General features: G+C 42.1%; 1 long non-coding RNA gene across 1 annotated transcript; it reads left to right on the forward strand.

Annotated features, from left to right (window-relative positions):
- The first annotated feature begins 970 nt into the window (after positions 1–970).
- LOC123096968 (uncharacterized) lies at positions 971–2,397 on the forward strand. Its single transcript, XR_006446818.1, has 3 exons — positions 971–1,079; positions 1,177–1,233; positions 2,178–2,397. It is a non-coding gene; the product is annotated as an uncharacterized lncRNA (long non-coding RNA).
- Positions 2,398–11,918: the final 9,521 nt, after the last annotated feature.

Here is an 11,918-nt window from a genome sequence, read left to right on the forward strand (position 1 = left end):
CTTGTTCAAATTTATACTGGAGTTGCTTGTTCAACATTGATAAAATATCATTGCTTGTTTAAGGACTCCACTATACTGAACAAATGTATTAATCGGGGGAGCTTTGGTGGCAGCACAAGGAGCAGAGCAGCAGCACTGGCACAGGCTTATATATTGTTGGCTTGTAGCATAAATTGTTGGCACGACAACTTAAATTGTTCGGCGTCTTGACGCACTAATGCAATCGTACTGACAATTGGTAGTAACCAAAATCATATAAAGGCAGTCTGCTCTCCTTTAAATTATATTTCATAAACTATATTGAACCACTGCAGCTGCTATAGATTTGAGATTCACATCTTTTTACATTGCCTGCTCTAGGAAGTTACTGTTGCGTAGTTAGTCTTTTTGCACTGATTTGTAAAATTGTATATTCTTGACACTACTAGGTGATTCCTTGAATTATTCAGTTTGTTGTAGCATACCAGTTTGATGGAATGCCTAAGGTCTAAGGAGATCAACATTGGTATCCAGAATAGATCTACCTAAACCAACAGGCACAAAGCATGCATATCCCTTTAATCTGCATTAGTGCGTATAAGTGGTTAGTGTATTGTAAGCTCCATCCATGGAGCAGTGAAATAAGCTGATGTTGTATAACATGCAGCTAGCTTGCTGTTTAGACATTTTCCTGTTTTTAAGTATTACTTTTCTCTATATCTGTGAATTGGATTGTCGATCTTTCCTGGAGTCGATTTTGCGCTAGAGCTTCTAAAACTAACCAGTCCAGGGAAGAACTTCTTTCTTATCTTAATGTTTTGTAGAACCCCCAGATTGACCATATATTGCATGCTATCATTCACAATACATGTTCTGTCTTTCATATCATGTGTTCCGAGGGTTCAATCTGCAAGAAAACCCTCAGACATGTATATGTCATCTGATTTAGATCACTTAATTTCATACATGGATTGCTCAGGTTTTTTGATCTTGCAGGTCGTGGCGACCACCAACAAGACACCCAACTCCCGCACCCCGAACTACCCTACCCGAGCCTGCCGTCTCAGCTGATGTGTCAAGTCCACAACATCACCATGCATGTAGGTGTACTTGGTTCATCTTCGGGTTCAGATGTAGCGGTTAGTGGCCTTAAGCATTAACCATTTAATCCTGATGAATGCTGCTTGTTTTGCACAGGCTGACAAGGACAATGAGGAGGTCTACGCACAGATGACTCTGCAACCAATAAACTCTGTAAGTACTGTCGGAAACGGAGCTTGGTGAAGATATTCAGAACATGCTGAACTGCGTTTTCTCTACATGTGCTTTTATCGGTTTGCATGCTGCATGTTTGATGTTTTGCCTGAGCTGGGGACGAAATGGTACTGAATGCCTGAAAGTAACGTTAACAATGTTCAGTTTAATTGTACATTTCGAGATCAGTGCCAGTGTTTATAAACGCTCAAAATCTGTACAGTATTTCTTAGATTAACGAGTGCTTACTGTATAATTTAGGAAAGTTTTAATAATACTACAGCAGATGCTAATTAAATCAGGAAGTGAAGCACTACCAAACGTACCGTATACAATGTTCAGTTCAAGTTTAATTTTTATTTAGTGCCAGAGTTTATCATCAACCCAAAAAATATATATCTGATTTGCACATTGACGAGTACTACTGCTTACTTCTCCCATTCCTTGGTTGAAGACTCTATTTCGAACCGAGCCTTGCAGCAAGGAGGGAATGGCTGCGTCTGTTTTGTGCTTGGACGCCTTCTCCTAGTTGTGCTAAAATTGAGGTGCCTGTTTAATTAACAAGCACCTTTCATCCCCACTGTGACAGTAATGCATTGAGGTGCCTCTGCACTGTAGTGTCTTAGGTTGCCAGGAGTAGTAAAACTTGGTGTGTATTGAGGATTGAGGGTGGCTGGGCTTATAAGTTAATCATCAGCGTGAATGCTTTGTTTGTCTGATACTCACTAGTTAATGCTTCGCTCGTCTGGGTGTGTGATAATGCCATGTGTCTTGTGCAATCAGATTACATTTATGTTTGTTATGGTAACATAAAAAATATTCGTGCTGTCAAAATTTTCACAGTGCGTGCCTTTCATTTCTTTAGTTTGATTGTTTCCCTTGTATTCAATATGCTTCTAGTGGCTGATCCTTCCATTTTTGTTGTGGCATCTTTATTTTCACAGGTGTTGTGTGTTCTGGAAGATGGAAGAGGAAGAAAACCTATTTTTGTTGAACTAAATTTTTTGTATTCTGTTTTGTTGTACGTATCATTTGATAGTTCTGTATAGGAACAAGTGATACTATTTTGTAGGGCTTTATGGCCTGTGATGTAAAACATATTTAGTGCTGAAATATGAAATTATTTGCAAAATTTGTCGAAAAGGAGGATCATATGTATGAATATGTGAATGGGCTGAAAAGAGTATTGGACCAACTCCAGGATTGAATTATTATTTGAATGTATAAAAAGGCTGAATGTAAACCAGAAATGGGCTGCACAAAATTGTACATATATTCTTGAAAGGCCAAATGTCTATAAAAATTGACGGGCTGACCAGTTGGGCTTGGCCCATGTAGCTGACAAAAATTAATAGAAATAAATATACTAAATGGGCTGAATTAATGGGCTCGGTCCATATAAATACCGAATTGGACCGGGCTGATTCTTATCCATGTCAGCTTGCCACGATGGATCCTACGTGGCCTGGGGAGGCTGCTAGTGACCAAAAGTTTGGTCAAAGAACCAACGACCTTTTACATATCACAAAGAAGGTCGTCAATTTCAGTTTACGACCGCCAACTTTTGACCTTCTGTTTTTTGTCAAAAAAGGTCGCAAATGAAAAACAATGACCTTTCAGTGACCAATAGTGGTGGTCGCAAGTTGACATATTTCTTGTAGTGCGTGTACATGGCTGGGTCAGAACGGAGAAACTACGTCGTCGTCGTGTTCATGGGGAGCCAACCGGATGGGTCGGAACGGAATGCATCGTCGTGTTCATCGGGAGCCAACCGGCTTGGACGGAATAGCCGATGGAAACGAGTACTGGCGTACCGCAGAACGGAGGAAACGGCTTTGTGTTCGACCGGCCACGGTCGAAACGGGATCCTGTTCATCGGAAGGGGTCTGGCGTACCGCAAAACGGAGGAAACAGACTTCTCTTGGACCTCCTACGGTCGAAACGGGGGGTGTGGCGTACCGCAAAACGGAGGAAACAGACTTCTCTTGGACCTCCTACGGTCGAAACGGGGGGTGTGGCGTACCGCAAAACGGAGGAAACAGACTTGTGTTGGGGCGCTACGGTCGAAATGGGGGTCCTGTTCATCGGAAGGGGTGCGGCGTACCGCAAAACGGAACTCCACGGGATAGTGTTCATCTCCACCGTCGACCTCCTCCAACCTCCACGGGCTACTGTTCATCTACCGTCGACCTCCTCCAGCCTCCACCTGCGACTGTTCATCCACGAGCTCCTGTTCATCCAGCCTCCACCATGCGCTCCTCTACCGGCTACTGTTCAACCAGCCCTCTCCACGGGGTCCTGCTCAACCACCCCTCCACGGGCCACTGTTCATCCAGCCCTCAACCGGCTACTGTTCATCCAGCCCTCCATGGGGTCATCCTGTTCATCCAGCCCTCCATGGGGTCCTGTTCATCCACCCCCAACCGGCTCGATTAGGGTCCTGTCCATCCAGTGGCAACGGCCTCTACTACCACGGGGTCCTGTTCATCCAACCCCCCACCAGGAACTGTTCATCCAAACCCCCTCAACAACGATCCACTGTTCATCCAGGGAAGGAGACAGCAGGGTTCGATCGGCTTCAGTTAGCAGCAGTAGCAAAGTAATCACTCGAGTTCAGTTAACAGCAAGGGATCGATCGCTTTGGTTCAGTAACGTAGCTAGTGCAATCGCTCGGGTTCAGTTAGAGCCCAGTGCCTCACTTGGGTTCAGTTAGAGCACAATGCCTCGCACACAAGCGCGTACGTACGAGAGAAACGCGCATCACTCGGTCCCCGAGCACCCACCGTAACCGGGAACTCCCCGATATTTTCCTCGCCCTCGCTTCTACCATGGTTTTTTTTGTCATGGACGGCCCGAAGAATGTCATGCAGCTGTGTCTCCGGCCCGCCCAAGACGAAAAGTCCATTTTCTGTCATGATTTTTGGTCATAGAAGTAGGAGCCCACCATATCTATGATGATACCGGGTTTTGTCACAATTATCGTGATAGAAGTGTCATAAGCATGGCAATTTTTTTGTCCGGCCCAAAATGTCACAGATGTTTTTTTTGTAGTGATAAACTTGATGCTCGCCGCATTTTAGGTGGCCCACATGTCAAGCACACAAAGGCAGAGGGGCAGTGCGGCCGAGAGGGGTGAGGCGCACGTTGGGGGACATGGTGACGTGGGTTGGAGAAGTGTCATGGGAATCGCGCGTGGCAGTGGTTGAAACGTGATGGTCGCCGTAGTTGAACTTCCATGGACAAGCTGTCATGTCTACGGACACATGCATTGCATACCGATCATTGGAAGGAGTACTAGTAGAGAAAGCTAGGGGGATAAATAGTTTCTTATAGTCAAGCGGACCCACGCTACTACCTGTTTCAAAGACATGCACACCATCGAAATAGTCCATCTATATCAATATACACAGAGAGGGAATAATTTTTTTACAAGAGAGGAAATAGTTCATCCATCCACAATGCCCTGCTTTCTGTGGGAGACGGCTTTGCAACAAGCTCTCTAGACCTTGCCACTATCTCGAAACTCACACGGGCATCGAGGGCAGCATATTTTATCTGCTCGTACGTCAAGGGATAATTCTCCCATCCAGACGACCTTAATGCCAGTGTCTCGTCACCCTTCTAAAGTGGTCTTAGTTGTCCGATATCTTGTACTGCTTGAAGTGGTCTCACCAGTCGAATCTTCGCGTGGTCAAGAGGGTAAAGGGTATAGTCTAACTAAAAGGAATATTTGATAACGCTCAGAAAAGAAGAGAGGTAAAAGATCTTTTTGAAAATGATGTTTTAGACAAATCTTTCCTATGGGCTTGCCAGTTTCTAGGGGTCACGTCCTACAGTCAACATGTGCTCTGATACCATCTTGTAGCGACCCGACCCGGATGGATCAAGTCTCTGTGCTTAAGTGTCATCCCTAGATCGGTATGCTGACACACACAATACTCGAGGATTTATAACAGAGGTAAATCACATGTATAAAGTAACGTAAATACTATTACCTCAATCCAAATAGCGGAAGTAACAACAAGGTTGTGGATTCCCGTCAACACCAATGGAAAAGTTGAGTGTAGAAATCGTAACCCTAACGTATCACTTACTCGTCGTAAGATAATCCTACAACATGAGACGTTGCAGCCATATAGGTCAGTACATTGAATGTACTGGCAATTTCACACTGTAGAGCAATGCTGAATAATGGCTATCACTACATGCATATTAGGCTGGTGGAGGCTCTAAGTTTAAGTTTTGCATAAAGCTAATTTTTCCCTACAACAAAGGAATATATTTTATTTAACTACAAAGTCTGTTGAAAGTATTGAGAAGGTTCCTCCAACTCAATCCCAAAATAGTAATCATTAACCCAATCAAATTAATTAAATAAGTGTTGAGATCAACATGATAATCCAAATACCAGAGACTCAAGATGTCTATAACCGGGGACACGGCTAATCATGATTAGTTTGTATACTCTACAGAGGTTTGTGCACTTTTCCCCATAAGACTCGCTCTCCTCCATTGGATTTCTCGCACTACATGATGTTTGAGAAACGGATGACCGAGACACAGTCTTTCAGAAGCATTAACTCTTTACTCTGGGTAGACAGTACCACCTACACCCCCCTACATCTGCTAGCCTACCATTGAAAGAGGTCACACAACATACTCAACTATGCCAGAGCCCATAATGGCTTGTGGCTGCACACAGAAGTTTCTAGCATTAATAATCTTATGATCCCTTTGAGCCTGGGTGGCATTCCATAGGGTGATCACACGGGTACTCCGGGATTCCCTTGGGCAAGCACTGGGTTCTCCAGGTGCCCGGGCAAACCACTGGGTGCTCCAGGGTGCCCCAACCAATCCACCCAGATGTGTGTTAAAGTAGCCACCTTAAGTTAAACCTTAGTTAACAATAACTCTCACATCTTTCATGAATTCTCTCAAACCAATCCAATTCTACGAGCATAGCAAAGTAGTGCTAGCATAAAACAATAATTCCCCGGGGTTGAATGCAAGACAATAGGTTCCTACCTCATCAACTATTTCCCAAAGCCCACATGTTATCAAGTCCTAACCATGCAATGTTTTTGAGGATTGAAACTAATGCATAAAACTGGGTAATAAAAGGATATGATCAAAGTGTGAACTTGCCTTGTACTGTTGATGAAGATGATTCCCACTCATAACTCCTGGTAGTTCTACTCGTCACACTCCGTTCAGTCTATCGTGAGCAAGCAATGCATACATAAGCACTCATGCAAAAGAATCAAAGAAAAGATCTCGGAAAACTTCAAAAACAAGCAAACAACTCTTGAAACAGAAAACAATTTCTAACAGTACCAAAATTAAGTGAATTTGGCTATATCAGAAAGTTTAGGTCAAGAGCTTCGATTTGCAAAAAGAATCAACTCAAACGGAGTTATAAAACTCAAATTATGAACAAAAGAAGTTTGAATTCAAATCTATTTGAAATTAAATTTTTAAACTTTCAAAAATATGTTTAAGTTGGTTATCTGGACAGAGGGGATCATAACGAAGAAGTGGGTGTTGGTTTCGTTGGATTTGGACAAGTGAGTAACAAGTAGCGACCATTTGAAGAACATGGACTAATGTGTAAGAAAACTAATTACATCTAAGTCCCTGGCCAAAAATAAACAGAAAAAGAAAAATCTATCGAATGAACGTTCGCTGCCGAACGCTAACTAACGAAACTGCTCACTGCTGAACCTAATCTAATGAATGTTCGTTAATTAGATCTAACTGAAAAGAAAACCGATCTAAAAGGAAAATAAACCAAACTAATTAAGAAAAACCGGGCGGGTTTACGGTTTATACCGGTTCACCAAAACAAAACCGGCGACGGCGGTGGTTACTCCGGCGAGACGGGACGGCGGCGCGGCGGCTCCGGCGAGGTGCGGGCGGCGGCTGCGCGGGGTGGGGCGGCGCGGCAGCGAGGCGCTCCGGCGGCGGCGGTGGCGGATCCCGACGGCGGTGGCGGTGGTTGTTGCGGGATGCGGCGGCGCTGCGGGGTGCGAGGAGAGAGAGGGAGGGGCCGGGCCTCGGTATTTAAGGGGGAGGTGGCAGCTTGGAGGAGGGGCCAAAGAGGCGGCGGCGACGCGATTCTGCGGCGGACACGGCGGCGGCGATGCCGTGTGGGCGCGGGAGTTTGAACGGAGGTCGGGGACGAGCGCGATTGGGCCGTCCTGGCGCTGGGTTGTGCCGGTTGGCTCGGCCTGGCGCGATCGGCAAGGCTTTAAAAAAGAAACAGACAAAGGAAATAAAACAAAAAGAAATAAAAACAAAATATAATATAGGCATATTATATATCAAGGTTTTCAGAAAAATATTTTCTATAACATGAACATTTTTGTAAAGTCAAATAAAATCCACAAAAATGTAAATAAAGCAAAGAGTGCTTCCAGTTCATTTAAAAACCAAATAAAAATATTTTAAAATACCAAAATAATTTCAAATTTATTTTTCTCCATTTTTTATTGTAGGGAATCATTTTACCCTATTTTCCATATATTTTATTTTTGGAGAAAAATAATTTGAATAAAACCCAAATAACTCCAAATTGAAAAATAAATTCAAAGGGACTTTTAAATTCAATTCTTTTAAACTCCCAACTCACATTTCATACGTTTTGAAGAAGTCATTTTATCTTCTCTCGTGAAAATCATTGAGTTGCATAAACTTTCTGAATTGGAAACATTCTCCAAATGGAAATTCAAATCCTTTTCAAAACCCTTTTTCATTTAGTTAAATGGAAGAAGTCACATCATCTTCTCTCTAGGGTTTTGTGATGACATGAATTTGAATTCATGGAGAACAAAAATGCAAAGTGAAAATTTGGGAAAGTCCTTTTATTCCTCTCATTTAACTTTCAAAAAGTTTCAAATTTCACTCAATTTCACACAAGCAACCACACCACAATCAAACAATCAATCAAAACTATTTATTTAATATAACATTCCAAAATTTAGAATTTTGGGATGTTACACTTACTCAACTTCACACCTTGCAACACAAACAAGAACCCTTTCTTTGACTGATTTATTTTGAACTTCTTCAAAATTTTGCCAAGGTATATACTTTGTGAAATTCCTATTAAGCATCTCGATATATCTCTATAGATCTTGATGCCCAATATATAAGCAGCTTCACCGAGGTCTTTCATTGAAAAATTCTTATTCAAGTATCCTTTTATGCTATCCAGAAATTATATATCATTTCCGATCAACAATATGTCATCCACATATAGTACCATAAATGCTACAGAGCTCCCACTCAGTTTCTTGTAAATACAGGCTTCACCATAAGTCTGTATAAAACCATATGCTTTGATCACCTCATCAAAGCGTATATTCCAATTCCAAGATGCTTGCACCTGTCCATAGATGGATCGCTGGAGCTTGCACACTTTTTTAGCACCTTTAGGATCAACAAAACCTTCTGGTTGCATCATATAAAACTCTTCTTTAAGAAATCCATTAAGGAATGCAGTTTGGACGTCCATTTGCTAGATTTCATAATTATAAAATGCGGCAATTGCTAATATGATTCGGACAGACTATAAGCATCACTACAGGTGAGAAAGTCTCATCGTAGTCAACTCCTTGAACTTGTCAAAAACCTTTCGGGACAAGTCGAGCTTTGTAGACAGTAACATTACCATTAGCGTCAGTCTTCTTCTTGAAGATCCATTCATTCTCTATGGCTTGCCGATCATCGGGCAAGTCTACCAAAGTCCACACTTTGTTCTCATACATGGATCCTATCTCAGATTTCATGGCCTCAAGCCATTTATCGGAATCTGGGCTCATCATAGCTTCTCCATAGTTCTTAGGTTCGCTGTTATCGAACAACATGACTTCTAGGACAGGATTGCCGTGCTGCTCTAGTGCGGATCGTGCTCTGGTCGACCTACAAGGTTCAGTAGCAACTTGATCTGAAGTTTCATGATCATCATCATTAGCTTCCTCTCTAGTTGGTTGAGGCATCACGGGAACATATTTCTCTGATGTGCTACTTTCCAAATTGAGAGAAGGTACAATTACCTCATCAAGTTCTACCGCGTGGTTCAATACTCATCGGACCACATACATCGATATGTATTATATCTAATAAGTCATCAGCTCGCTCGATTGTTCCGGAGAATGGAGTTTTAGTCATCCTACCTATGAGGCATGGTTCGCAAGTATCAAATGATTCATAATCAAGTGATTCCAAAAGTCCATCTGCATGAAGTTTCTTCATGCGCTTTACACCAATATGACCAAAATGGCAGTGCCACAAGTATGTTGCACTATCATCATCAACTTTGCATCTTTTGGCATCAATATTATGAATATGTGTATTACTACGATCGATATTCAATAAACCATTTACATTGGGTGTATGACCATAGAAGGTTTTATTCATGTAAACAGAACAACAATTATTCTCTGACTTAAATGAATAACCGTATTGCAATAAGCATGATCCAATTATATTCATGCTCAACGCAAACACCAAATAACATCTATTTAGGTTCAACACTAATCCTGAAGGTAGAGGGAGTACGCGATGGTGATCTTATCAACCTTGGAATCACTTCCAACCCACATCGTCACCTCGCCCTCAACTAGTCTCTATTCATTTTGTAACTCCTGTTTCGAGTTACTAATCTTAGCAACTGAACCAGTATCAAATACCCAGGAGCTGCTATGAACACTAGTAAAGTACACATCAATAACATGTATATCAAATATACCTTTGTTCACTTTGCCATCCTTCTTATCCACCAAGTATTTGGGGCAGTTCCGCTTTCAGTGACCATTTCCTTTGCAGTAGAAGCACTTAGTTTCATGCTTGGGTCTAGCTTTGGGCTTCTTCGTGGGAGCGGCAACTTGTTTGTTGTTCTTCTTGAAGTTCCCTTTCTGTCCCTTGCCCTTTTTCTTGAAACTAGTGGTTTTGTTAACCATCAACACTTGATGCTCTTACTTCATTTCTACCTTTGTCGATTTCAGCATCGCGAAGAGCTTGGGAATTGTTTTCGTCATCCCTTGCATATTATAGTTCATCACGAAGTTCTAGTAGCTTGGTGATAGTGACTAGAGAACTCTATCAATCACTATCTTATCTGGAAGATTAACTCCCACTTGATTCGAGCGATTGTAGTACCCAAACATTCTGAGTACATGCTCACTGCCTGACCTATTCTCGTCCATCTTGTAGGCAAAGTACATGACAGAGGTCTCATACCTCTCGACATGGGCATGAGTCCGAAATACCAATTTCAACTCTTGGAACATCTCATATGCTCCGTGGAGTTCAAAATGTTTTTGAAGTCCCGGTTCTAAACCATAAAGCTTGGCGTACTAAACTACCAAGTAGTCATCGTACCGAGCTTGTCAAACGTTCATAACATCTGCATATGCTCCTGCAATAGGTCTGTCACCTAGCGGTGCATCAAGGACATAAGTCTTCCATGCAGCAATGAGGATAATCCTCAGATTACGAACCCAGTCCGCATCATTGCTACTATCACTTTTCAACTTTTCTCTAGGAACATATCAAAAATATATAGGAGCTATACCGCGAGCTATTGATCTACAACATAGATACGCAAATACTATCAGGACTAAGTTCATGATAAATTAAGTTCAATTAATCAAATTACTTAAGAACTCCCACTTAAATAAACACCCCTCATGTTATCTAAGTGATTCGTGATCCAAATCAACTAACCCATGTCCGATCATCACATGAGATGGGGTAGTCATCAATGGTGAACATCTCTATGTTGATCATATCTACTATATGATTCACGTTCGACCTTTCGGTCTCGAGTGTTCCAAGGCCATGTTTGTACATGCTAGGCTCGTCAAGTTTAACCCGAGTATTCGGCATGTGCAAAACTTTCTTGCACCCGTTGTATTTGAACGTAGAGTCTATGACACCCGATCATCAGGTGGTGTCTCAACACGATGAACTGTCACAACGGCGCATACTCAGCAAGAACACTTTTACCTTGAAATTTAGTGAAGGAATCATCTTATAATGCTACCGCCGTACTAAGCAAAATAAGATGCATCAAAGATAAACATCACATGCAATCAAAAATATGCGACATGATATGGCCATCATCATCTTCTGCTTTTGATCTCCATCTCCAAAGCATTGTCATGATCTCCATCGTCACCGGCTTGACACCTTGATCTCCATCATTGCATCATGGTCGTCTCGCCAACTATTGCTTCTACAACTATTGCTAACGTATAGTGATAAAGTAAAGCAATTACATGGCGTTTGCATTTCATACAATAAAGAGACAACCATAAGGCTCCTGCCGGTTGCCAATAACTTTTACCAAACATGATCATCTCATACAACAACGTATATCTCATCATGTCTTGACCATATCACATCACAACATGCCCTGCTAAAACAAGTTAGACGTCCTCTACTTTGTTGTTGCAAGTTTTACGTGGCTGCTACGGGCTTCAAGCAAGAATTGTTCTTACCTACGCATCAAAACCACAACGGTGATTTATGAATTTCTTGTTTTAACCTTCAACAAGGAACAGCCGCAGCCAAATTTGATTCAACTAAAGTAGGAGAAAAAGACACCCGCCAACCACCTTTATGCAAAACTAGTTGTGGTCGTGTCGGTGGAACTGGTCTCATGAACATGGTCATGTAAGGTT

The sequence above is a fragment of the Triticum aestivum genome, chromosome 4D (genome assembly GCF_018294505.1).
Source record: "Triticum aestivum cultivar Chinese Spring chromosome 4D, IWGSC CS RefSeq v2.1, whole genome shotgun sequence".
In the NCBI taxonomy this organism is placed as follows: Eukaryota; Viridiplantae; Streptophyta; class Magnoliopsida; order Poales; family Poaceae; genus Triticum; species Triticum aestivum.